Genomic DNA, 13,371 nt, shown 5'->3' on the forward strand with positions numbered 1-13,371 from the left:
CCTTAGTGATGCTGAATGTATTTGCATTACTGACTGCAATCTCAAACCCCACTCGGTTGTGAATACTGTGCATGATTCCACAGGATGAGCAGCTGGCTGTGTGCTAAGAGTCTGCTTCTGCACAAAAAAATAGCTCCCCCTTTACATCTAATGCAAATGTAAAATCACCAGAGCAATACGCAATAAATCTCTGCCTGTAATTCCTCTTTGCACACAGAGTCATGTTTTCATATTAGTCAAAAAACAAAATTTCTTTGCCAATTTGAAAGCACACTTACTACTCTTTTTTTTGGCAAATGATAAGTACTTTTACAGTCTGACACATTATGAATCCACTTTTTAGATTTTTAAAAAAGCACATGTCCAAACAACATTTTCAGACCAGCAACATGTGTAACCTGGGTGACTGACTACACTCCAGCAAGGGCAACCAGCCTTAGTGATGCTGAATGTATTTGCATTACTGACTGCAATCTCAAACCCCACTCGGTTGTGAATACTGTGCATGATTCCATAGGATAAGCAGCTGGTTGTGTGCTAAGAGTCTGCTTCTGCATAAAAAATAACACCCCCTTTCCATCTAATGCAAATGTAAAATCACCAGAGCAATACCAAACAGCTTTCTGAGACCAGCAACATGTGTAACCTGGGTGACTGACTACACTCCAGCAAGGGCAACCAGCATTAGTGATGCTGAATGTATTTGCATTACTAAGTGCAACCTCAAACCCCACTCGGTTGTGAATACTGTGCATGATTCCACAGGATAAGCAGCTGGGTGTTTGCTAAAAGTCTGCTTCTGCATAAAAAAATAGCTCCCCCTTAACATCTAATGCAAATGTTAAATCACCAGAGCATAACGCAATAAATCTCTGCCTGTAATTCCTCTTTGCACACAGAGTTATGTTTTCATATTAGTCTGAAAACGTAATTTCTTTGCCAATTTGAAACCACACTTACTACTCTTTTTTTTGGCAAGTGATAAATACTTTTACAGTCTGACACATTTTAAATCCACTTTTCAGATTCTTAAAAAAGCACATGTCCAAACTGCTTTTTCAGACCAGCAACATGTGTAACCTGGGTGACTGACTACACTCCAGCAAGGGCAACCAGCCTTAGTGATGCTGAATGTATTTGCATTACTAAGTGCAACCTCAAACCCCACTCGGTTGTGAATACTGTGCATGATTTCACAGGATAAGCAGCTGGGTGTGTGCTAAGAGTCTGCTTCTGCATAAAAAAAATGCTCCCCCTTTACATCTAATGCAAATGTAAAATCACCAGAGCAATACGCAATAAATCTCTGCCTGTAATTCCTATTTGCACGCAGAGTCATGTTTTCATATTAGTCTGAAAACGTAATTTCTTTGCCAATTTGAAACCACACTTACTACTCTTTTTTTTGGCAAGTGATAAATACTTTTACAGTCTGACACATTTTAAATCCACTTTTCAGATTCTTAAAAAAGCACATGTCCAAACAACATTTTCAGACCAGCAACATGTGTAACCTGGGTGACTGAGTACACTCCAGCAAGGGCAACCAGCCTTAGTGATGCTGAATGTATTTGCATTACTGACTGCAACCTCAAACCCCACTCGGTTGTGAATACTGTGCATGATTCCACAGGATAAGCAGCTGGTTGTGTGCTAAGAGTCTGCTTCTGCACAAAAAAATAGCTCCCCCTTTACATCTAATGCAAATGTAAAATCACCAGAGCAATACGCAATAAATCTCTGCCTGTAATTCCTATTTGCACACAGAGTCATGTTTTCATATTAGTCACAAAACGAAATTTCTTTGCCAATTTGAATGCACACTTACTACTCTTTTTTTTTGGCAAGTGATAAGTACTTTTACAGTCTGACACATTATGAATCCACTTTTCAGATTCTTAAAAAAGCACATGTCCAAACAACATTTTCAGACCAGCAACATGTGTAACCTGGGTGACTGACTACACTCCAGCAAGGGCAACCAGCCTTAGTGATGCTGAATGTATTTGCATTACTGACTGAAACCTCAAACCCCACTCGGTTGTGATTACTATGCATGATTCCACAGGATATGCAGCTGGCTGTGTGCTAAGAGTCTGCTTCTGCAGAAAAAAATACCTCCCCCTTTCCATCTAATGCAAATGTAAAATCACCAGAGCAATACCAAACAGTTTTCTGAGACCAACAACATGTGTAGCCTGGGTGACTGACTACACTCCAGCAAGGGCAACCAACCTTACTGATGCTGAATGTATTTGCATTACTGAGTGCAACCTCAAACCCTTAAAGTATTCCTTATTTATACCAGTACACCTTAATTTATCGTGAAAACATAGTCCATATTATTTTACATGTTCCTCACATTTAAATTTCTCCCAAAACAGAAAATGATAAACACAACTTCAACAAAAGGAATTCCAATTCTATTATTCATTTCTTAATTTACCATATACATCCCCTCTCAAACTCTAAACTCACCTTTAAAATTAGTTAGTTGTGAAAGAAATGTGGCACTCAAACAGCAGATTATCAGAGCCAGGATCTCTGTTCTGTACACCTCTCTCCTCTCAGCAGAACCAGATAATGGCAAAGTTTCCCTCTCTTTTTCCACACATATACATGTAAGTTTCAAATCTCAGTGCTTCCCCCTTTTTTTCAAATGTAATCACACATTTCTATTGGTTGAAAACCAACCCTTTTCCAAAAGTACCCTTCCCCCAACTTGACTTCTGCCTAGTACCCTTCCCCCAACTTGACTTCTGCCTGCTACCATAGCAACAGCTCTTGAAACACTGCTGTGCAGAGTTAGGTCAGAAGTTCACCAAACAATGTTTCATTTCCAAAGAGCAGGAGTGCTTGACTTTTCAAACCTAACAGCAAATCCATAGTACTGTTCTTTGGTAACACATTTTTCTGTACCAATACAAAACATGCTTCTATAAATTTACACATACAGCCTAGTTTTTATTGTAGAATGGTATGAAACAGCCAATCAGTTTAAAAAAAAAATATATATGTATGCCTCCATTTCCAAACTGTCTTTCATTTCTTTTTACCATTCTACTGAATTACACCTCCTGAGTGCATCCAGTTCTCCTTTGAAGATGTTCACAGTGTGGATTGTAGGGCACAGCTATGTCTTCTGGAGTGAAAATTATGCAGAGAAAACAGGTATGGTGAGAGACCTTGCTTTGCCAAATGTAGACATTAAATGGATTGGTCAGAGAGGGTTAAAGTGGCCCCAATTGATGCCATTGGTGAAATCCTTCATGCAAATCCAACACCCTGACCTCATAATAGTGCACTGTGGTGGCAATGACCTAGGCACTTTGACTGGGGAAGGTCTGGAAATGCTTATGAAGGAGACCTTTGCACAACTGTTTTCACTTTTCCCTAAAACTGCCTTTGTGTTTTCTAACATATGCCAAAGGCAAAAATGGAACTGGTCCAATCATTTCTGTCCACAGATTGACAAAGCAAGAAAGCACGTCAACAAATCTGTTTCTGCTTTCCTCCGAGACTATGGTATGGGTTCCATTTACCACAACAACTTGCGTTACGACATGCAAGACATTTATAGAGGAGATGGTGTGCACTTCAATGATGAAGGGAACAGAGTCTTCCTCTTGAACCTTAGACTCTGCATCGGTACTTACTTGTAGGTACCACTAAAAAATCACTTCATAAACACAACGGCTCTTTTTAGAGCCCCCTAATATCTAAACACTTAAATCTGCATTTCATTTCATTTTTTTTTTTTTTTTTTACCGTACGCGTACGGTGAGCTTACCGTACGCGTACCCCGCGATTTTTTTTAAAATTAATAAATGTTTTTTTTGTACTTTTCTGTCCTTCTTTGACCCCCTTTCAAATGTTAGGGGGTCTGTAACTCTCTTCCTTGCCCCCTTTTCAAGTTATCTCCCTTTTTTTTTCTGACTGAAACACACGAAATGGCGGCCGCCGCTTCCTGGTTTCGACCAATTCGAATGTTTACTAAGATCTAACAGCCAATCAGAATCGCGCTCGCGCACGTCACCGTACGCGTACGGTAAGCACACCGTAAGCGCACCGTAAGCTGGCTCAGATATATATATTGATTTAAAGGCTATTTTCTGAGAATCTACTGAACAGATTTACACCAAACCTACAAAAGGCACTTCCTTGACCTGAGGACTACCTCTCTGCCAAATTTCATTTAACTCTGTTCAGCCGTTCGGGCTGTAGCTGTGTCTAAAGGTCCTATGGAAAAATGCATGGGAAAAACGCGTTTTGGGACCCCCCTTTTATCTCAGCCCCCGCTTGACGAATCCCCCCGAGACTTTCAGGGTAGGAGCGGAGCACAGCGCCCTACCTATTTTGAAAATTTGGCGAGGATTCGTCGACCGGCGCCAAAGTTATTCAAAATAGAATGTTGCGGATTTCCTATGGTAAGAGGGTCCTAACTATAACTACCTACTGGTGACCGCCAGTAGGTAATATATATATATATATATATATATATATATATATATATATATATCCCTCCATCATGGATGTACAGGGATGTAAATCTCCCACAAGGTTCAGCTGAATGAATAGACTGAGAGGCAGTAGCACTGCAGGGTTCATGACAACTCCAGAAGGGCTAGATGCCACACCTGGGATGACAACCATGGGTCAATTTGAATCAGGCTGTCTTCTGATTTATTCTATTGTCCTTGCAATCATTCTGAATAGTAAGAATGCATAACTTCAACACTCAGCCCTTATTCTGCTGAAAAGCATCTTTCACAAGAGCTACGGAATCAAATCCAAAACTGAAATAGTTCTCCAGTTGGAAATTCAGTATGGAGGCAAACAGATCTACTTGGCACAGTACGATCATTCCTGTAATTATTCCTGGTTTGAGTTTCCAATTGATTTAATCCTTTCAACAATCTGTCACTTAGTTGCACAGACCGGGTAGATATTGTAATTTCACTGAAATCCGGTAAACTAGGATTAAATACCAGAACTTCTTCACCAAAACTGCCAGCATTTTTTGACCATGCACCTCTTAGAAGGTTGAAACAGTGTCCATCAAACCTTGTGTTTGACAAAGTTTTGGAGATAATAGCTCCAAGCAAATTAAGTGTAGTTTCGTTCCCTAAACTGACCATGAACTCCTGCTGAAAGGTTGCCTCAATGTACCCTCCCAGCCAAACCGACTGGTGCCTAATTCTATCAGCTTATCTGACCTTGCTCCAAAGATGGCTCTCCCTTTACAGGATTCCATTTGAGTGAGCCAAATAGTCCAACTGCACTTTGAACTCCCCCTACTAGAGTACTCTGCTAGCATACTGCAAATACACCTATAAATGCAGTTTTTTCATTCTATGCAAGGCCAAAATGTGATGGGACCCCAAAATAAAGTCAGAATGAATGCTGAGTATGTGCCAAAAATCTTGGTCAGATCTCTCAGCACAATCTGGGGTTTGGCCAATAATATCTCAATCTCCTTACAGGTTGGCTGTATTTTTGCATGAGAAGTATTGAGACTGGATGAACTCGGTATATATTGAAACTCAAACATTTAATCTCCTGTACCGGAACTAGAATGAACTACTGCTAGTTGACACAAACCCCAAATCCTGTCAAAGGGTGATTGCTGTCTCCCCGTGTTACCAAACTACTCTCTTGTCCTGTGACATAAACAAAAAAATTGTCCAGGTAAAGTCATCATTATCCCACTGGATCTCCGAACAAATACCAATGGCTTTAATAGTTTTTTGAAGCACCATGGGGATAAAGATAAACCAAATAGCATACTGAAGAACTTGCACGTCCTGATGTCCTATCGATAGTGAACTAATGGCTAGTTTTTTTCCCATATTGGAACCACCAGACATGCGTCTTTTAGATCCATATGTGCCATTCAGTTTCTTTGATGTAAATTGCCACTCAAGAGGTCAATTCCTCCTACTTTGAAGTGGTGGCCACCTAATCAGCTATTCAATTTTTTAAATTTTATAGATGGTCTCATCTCTAGGAGTATCTTTTTGCTAGCAAAACAGATTGCTTAGAAATGCAGGAGCCTCCAAGTCTACCATGGCCATGGTTTCTGTATCATACAACTTTTGGACCTCTGTGTCCATCAACTGGCCTTCCTCTCAATTGATACAGATGGGTCTTAAAGACCTTATCTGAACTGGGCTTGTGGTAAATTTTATGTGGAACCACCTAATTATTTGTAAAATTCAAGCATTTTGGGAGCTTACCCTCCAATTGTTGAGAAGATGTCTCACTTGAATAGGTATCCTAGGAGTACCTCTGTTTCCCTCTCCATGGTTGACCTCGACCGCATCTCCATCTTGAAGTGAAAAAGGAAATCTTCTGTCCTGCAATTGCTGACCTTATGTACTCCCTTTGGGCTTGTTTAGTGGAAAGATGTGGTTGAGATAGCATCCCATTGCTCAGTCTTTTATTAAGATTTAGATTTTTTTGAAGGCCGTGTAAGTACCTACACATTTTGTTACCTCTTTCATTAAAGGGTGTCCAAATAACTGTCCTTTAGCAACTATTGTTGGCCCTAGTCCCCCGAATTTGGGATACATTTTAGGGAGAACCCTTTCTGCCTCTCTGCTGCATGAGTACAATTGGTGTTATCAAGAAAGCACACCATGTTTTGAGCGCGTCCTTTTAATATATCTTGGTCCACAGAATTGACCATCAACTTTGCTTCTTCAGACAGGTGTAAGATTTTGGCTAAGGGCCTGCATATGGCTACGATCCTATCCATGCAGCTTCACCAGGCCATATACACTTTTCTTGGGATCTTGTTGAACTTCAAAATAAAACATGAGGAGCTTGATGTCCACTTCGGGAGTGACTGCCACCTTGACATTAAAGTCCAGTTGCAGGCATTTTCCCCAAACATTCTTTCAGACATATTTGTCCAAGGGGTTTCTTAGTCTCCCCAATATGTAAATTGCTACTTTTTGGCAATTCTTTCTATAAAAAAACCTAGGATGCACAATGATCTCTGGAACAAAACCATGCCTTGTCTCTCTTGCTATATTATTTGCATCTTTGCATCTGGGTTCTATCCCAGATAGGCTCTTTGGGCATGGCACATATTTGGATAGGCGGTCTAATGATTCTTTGATGGGCTCTAATGCTTTTGACACCGGATTGAGCACTGTGTCATCAACAACACTCTTTTAAAACTCCTCTGTAAAGGAGAATCAGTTTCATCAGACTCCCCCTTTTGGGAATCTCAATAGCACTCTCTCCCCTTAATCTTGAGCTCCCCCTATTGCAACATACTGCCTCTGCAGTGTTGTCTAGTGTTGGCAGGTGGTTTATTACTAGATTCAGGTAAGTACAGACAGCTAGTAATAACACCACAATCACAAATAAGGTCCAGTAAAGTCTAAATAAATTAATCCATGCCAAAGGATTGGTAGACAATAATAATAATCCACATTTGTAAAGCGCAAACAATCACCAGTAAGGGTCTCTAGGGGCTGGGGGCCATTGGGAAGATTAAGCAAGCTATTGCCCAGAGTCACATGGTGCTGGGCTAATCTGCCACCGGCGCCAGGGATCAAACCATGATCCCCAGATTCCGGAGTCAGTCGCCCTGGCCGCGGCGCCACACCTCAGATTGGCTCATGAACAGTCAGGCTTAATTGAGGAGGCAGGTGTGTAAAGCCTTTAATATCATTTAAATAGTAAATAAGTAACACACAATAAAAATCCAACACCAAATTATAAAAATAGAAACTGCCACCAAATCAACAAAAATCTAATTTAGGGAACCAGAGATATAAATGCTTAAAGGTAAAAGGAAAACATTTACTTTCTAGTGCTTAAAAGCAAAAGATGCCAATCTGGGACATCTGGTAATGTTTGACCAGGACCAAGTCAAAGTTTCAAGCTGACCACGATGGAGTGGTCGGCTATGTTGGGTGGTTGGAGTCAGTCAAATGTTATCTTTGAACTTAGGGCCTGATTATGAGTTTGGCGGTCCTGGAGCAGGCTGCCATGCCAGCGCCCCACTCCATGACCACCAAACTCGACCGCCGGCCAACCACCAGATTACAAATAATCCCGTGGTCTGGTGGGCAGTGTTTTGGCATTACCACTGCAGTGCCTATTAAGTCCATGCCGTGAAGGAAAGGGGGTGACTGCGCACAGGCACATAATGTATCCCCCTGCAGGCATCCTTTGGCCCTGAGGCAACAGGTGACCCGGTAGGGCCCCCTTTGGTTCCTCACTGCCACAGTTTTCATGGAGCCCTCACTACCATGAAAACTTTGTTGGTGAAGAAACTCCTAATATGCTTGGTGGTGCTGCATCGGCACCAACAGCATATTGGGGTCTCTGACCACTGAGCTACCACTATGGGATCCGTAAGCCCCTGGTGGTTGCAGTGGCCTGTGCCGGTCCCATCGCTTATTCATAATACGATGAGTGGATCTCCAGTCTGGTGTTCCGGGGAGTACCACCACAAGTTTGGCAGTCTTATTATTCACTGAACTTGTCATTCGGCCCTTAGTCACTTTTTTAGCTCTTTTTCTCTTGACATCGAGCGAGTCTCCTCAGCAAGTCAAGTTACAGCTAATGACAATGACCTGCTTCAGTGCAATGCCTCTGTGATTCCTGGAGGTCTTGTTTGTCATTGTCAAAAGTATAGAACATTTCGAGCTTTCAGTGAGGCAAACCTGGATTTCAGGCCAAGTCGCAGTTTAACGTCACCGGCTTGACTCTCGATGACGGTTCGGTTATCTTATAGAGTTTCTTAACAAAAATTCTCCAAATATTTCCCAAAATCTGGATCTTATTCCAGAAGGTCATTTTGGGGTCTTGAAGTGTCCACAACGCCGGCCAAGGTTCCAGAAGCTCTGAGTTGCTCATTGGAGATTTGGGACTACAATTCCTGCAATGCACCTGGTTAAATCCTTTAAAGTTCAGGTGAAGCCTGTCAGCTGGGCTTGCCTTGGTGGAGTTGATGCAGGTGACTTCTTGAGGCTCTATTGTACCTGTTAATTTAAGGGATTCCACTCCTTAATCCACTTTCAGGGAGTCCACTCCTTAATTCTTTAAAGCAAGGCAGAGTCCTCTTTTTTGAAGCACAGAGTGTGCAGCAGGTGCAGTTCTCTTTTGGTACAGTTCAGGGGTCAGCAGGGCAGTCCTTCTTTCCTTGATGTTTCCAGGCAGGGATCTGAATTGCTGGGAAGCTCTCCCATTTTTATCCAGATTTTTGGACTGGTAAGAAGGGGTTACCCCTGCCCAATGGGGTGCAAGGTGCCACTCTCTTCCTTAGAGGTGTGGAATATTTTTGTCCCAGAAAGCACTGTTCGTCAAAAACAAAATAGTGAAAACCTCTTCTGGAGGTCCAGGTCTCTCTAACCCAGCCCACAGTTGTGACTAGCTTTAGCCTACACTCCCCATTCAACCCCTCTCCTAATTCAATAACACGAGCTCCTATCTGGCTGAGGGTGCAGGACGTGGGAAAGGCCTGGTTCCTGTCCTCACTGCCTTTCTCCCTTTGAAGACCAGTTTGGCTACCCCGTCTACTTCCTGTCCTGGCATCTACAGGCAGCAAATCTCCTCCTCCAGATGTTTTCTTTGTCTCCATCCAAGCCACTTCACACCTCATCAAGGATGCTTGGCTCAGCCTGTTAAAGGCTGGCCAATGTGAAGGGCTGATTTTAGGCAACTTTAAGCAGGCAGTTCTAAAATGACTTTCCTGCAATAGGTATAATAAATCCACCCTTGACAATTTTGTGGGTTTATTGCAACTATTGTTTTTATACCTTGTATTATATTTCTAGCTCACTTCTGTCAAAAGATAGGCTTAATTAAAGTTTAAAAAAGCCTTCCTATATTAGCCTATAGAGCTAGAAATCTACAATGGGGATCAACAAAATTGGCAGTTTTGGGCTTATAAAACATATATATATATATATATGTTTTTTTGCAGAGTTTTATATAGCACGAACTTGACCTGAATCCAATCAGGTATCCGAGCGCTTTACATAGCACCAGTTACGTTACATGAGGACACACATTCATTTTTTTGTTAGGCACGGGGAGATTAAGTGATTTGCCCAGAATCACAGGATGTTTAGCGTCATTACTGAGACTCGAACCCAGTTCCCCCAGGTCCAAGGTCGAGCGCTCTAGCTGTTAGGCCAACTCCTCTCCCCATTTTATAATGTCCCTGCCTATTATCAAAATACACCCTATCCTTGGGGTACCTAGAGTAGACCTATATGTAAAAACAAGGTAGTTTAAGACATTGGAAGTACTAATAATACCAGAGTCTAATTTAGACATAGTTTAAAAGCAGCCTGCAAAGCAGGGATGACTTTAAAATGACAGCAGTGCACAATTAAGTGCATTAAATCCACTGGGGTCTCTAAACCTACATGCCCTACCATTAGTCCTGGCCCCTTGATATACCGCCTTAAAAAAAATGTTGTCCAGAGATTTTCATTTTGATGGTTGTTTTTGTATTGTTAGAGAAGTAATTTAGCTTGGGTGAGACATTTCTGATCCAGGCCGAAGTTTTCTTGATGACATTTTTAAAAATGGCGATGTGTTGCAGTGATGTAATATTTCTGGAACCATAGGTTTTGCGTTTTAAGTAGTCTTATAGAGACAGAAAATAATTCCTCAGAGCAACACTTCCACCATTTATCAAAATGGCGACTCTATAATGATATGTTTTAGCCATCACATTGGTAATTTATTTTAATATTGTTTTCATTTCTGGTTTTCCCCTTGATTCTAATTTGTAATGATGAGCGAAGCAAGTGGTAGCAGAGGATATTTACCTCCTTACAGAGTGGTGCGTGCGAACTATAAAATCTGAGAACTCCTTCAACAAAGAAAAATGTGTCATAAGCCAAACTAATCTGAAAGAAAAGGTAACATCAACTACAGCTGGAAAGAAGAGAGTTTGAGATGGTGTAGAAATACGGCAAGGTGAAATTCACAAAAGATTGAAACTGACGGGTGAAGACAATCAAACATTTTATCATTGCAACAAATGCTACAAGTTGTATACAATGGAAATAAGCCTGGAAAATATTAGTCAAAAGCAGTCAATCACAAAAAGAATCCAAGTCTTCTGAGACAGCGATGACAAACACAATGCCCATCCACTTAGAAGATCGATGGCAACCCCTCATCCACCTCCAGCAACTGATCAGAAAGCAGAGGATCTTCAATCTGTTATCTGTGGTTCAGCAGGAACAAGCACCAAAGGGATTGATGAAAGAACAAAAAACAGAGTATGTGAGTCTCAAAGGGCAAACATTTTTATTTACAGGTAGTTTCACCCAAGATTAAGTTTTCAGCCTAGTAGATAGTCTAAACAGTGAGGAGAATGTATTTGCAGTGAATTTGTATGCCCACCCGAGCTGCATCCGTGCATATATTCGAAAACATTAATGTACAATGAGCTCCCAGCTGGATTGTAACCGCTAGGCTTCAGTAAATTGTGCACTTTTTGAAAAATAAAATGAAGTTTTAAACCCACTCTTGAGTGCTGACTATGGGTTCACACTCAGTGAGATCAGAGAAATGATGGTCAACATTGATGAAACTGTTTTGATCCATAATAATGAAATTACAATTTTTCTGGTGAGAATGTACAATGACAGAATTTGTTTTTGTCAGTCTATCAAAAAGAGTGAGCCAGGTATGGTTTTCTGTGCTGATTTGACTCTTGAAGTTCCTGCTGCCAAAATAAGATCACAGGGTGTAGTAAAAACAGCAGGGACCATCTCAAGAAAAGTTCTGAACGATTTAGATTTTTGACTTAATGAAAATTTTGTGATGCCCCAGAGCTCCGGAAATCATGGGAGTCAACCAGAATGCCTGATGTTGTCTTCATTTTGTTTTTACATCATTGTTTAATATGAGCAAAGCAAAACTATTACAAACTAAAGTTTTTGAGTTTGGAACAGAAGCTGACAACATTGATGATGGCTTTGAAAACATAAGCGAAGAAGGGAAAGACAATCCCATGAACCAACAGGCTCATGCTGTGCAAATGTACTGTCTTTTCCAAATCATGTTTTATGAATTACCTCACAGCAAAAAGAAAACTCTGTTACACATGATGACTGCCCACTCAATCTATGACAAGTACAAAAGTTGAGAGTTTATCACTTTAATGAATAGGATTGGAGTATCAACAAGTTTTAATGACATTGTACGGAGCAGGAACTTGTTAGCAGCTCACACTGTAAAATCTTGTGAATACGACAGCACACTACTTCCAAGTCACTTTACCAGGAAAGGATTTACAATTGCTGCTTTTAATAATTTTGATTTTGAAGACAGATCTTTGTCTGGAGCATTCAGCACACATGATACTACCAAGGTGTTTTTCTAAGACTGTATCAATGAAGTAGCTGCTGGAAAACAAGCTGTGTCAGCTGTAGGCATAGACAAATGAAGTTGTAAACGTATAACCTAACTGCCTTGCCAACATGTGCAAAATCACTACAAGCCATCAACACGTCCCAGTCTACCACAAAGGTTCATAGTAGCTGATGACTTGCATCTTCTACCTGATGCTGAGGTCTTCAAAGCTTATTCTAACATAATTTATCAAATTGCTTATTATATGTGGACTGAAGGATGAAGAAAAAACAGTTCCTCCGTTGGGTGGAATTCATGCTCTGATCTCCTAGAATACCATCCCACTGAAGAAGGTTGGGTTTTTCCCAATAATACCATCTACAATCACAAACTTCGCAACAGTTCCCAAATGTGAGTGCTCAGCTTGAAGACCAGCTAATCTTCTGCAATAAGGATGTTTGCCGTATTTTAGCTGACATTTTTTGAGCAATTCAGCAGATGTTGATGAGCAATATACAATGATGGGCTTTTTCTACATTACATACTTTGCTTTGTGGTATGCGGGAAGTTATCTCAATGGATGTGGCATACACAATACACGTATTGAGGCTGAAATCTTTGGAAGCAAAACTGTTCAGTCAGTATTGTGTGAAACTCATTATGTTCCTTCACAACAAGGTATGAACATCATATCTGAGCCTTTAGAAACATTGTGTTGGAATGCTTTCTGGAACAAAAATGACAAATTAGGTCTTGCATGTCTTATCTCAGAAGTGCACAATGCACAGGGTGCACTTCATTCAAAAGGGATAATGCAAAACCAGGCAATGTTCAACACACTCAGTTCAAAATCGGAAAAACAAGTTTTTAGTGTTTGTCAAAGAATGTCAAGAAAAATCTGAACTTTGCAAGTCCTGGGAAAATGTTTCACACATGTTAGCTCTAGTGAAAAACTAGGTACATGGTGATAGGAAGGAAATTGGGAGCTGCATGTAAAGACTGTGGAGTTACTGATTACTGTGTTTTGCAAAT

The sequence above is a fragment of the Triturus cristatus genome, chromosome 2_2, assembly GCF_964204655.1.
Source record: "Triturus cristatus chromosome 2_2, aTriCri1.1, whole genome shotgun sequence".
In the NCBI taxonomy this organism is placed as follows: domain Eukaryota; kingdom Metazoa; phylum Chordata; class Amphibia; order Caudata; family Salamandridae; genus Triturus; species Triturus cristatus.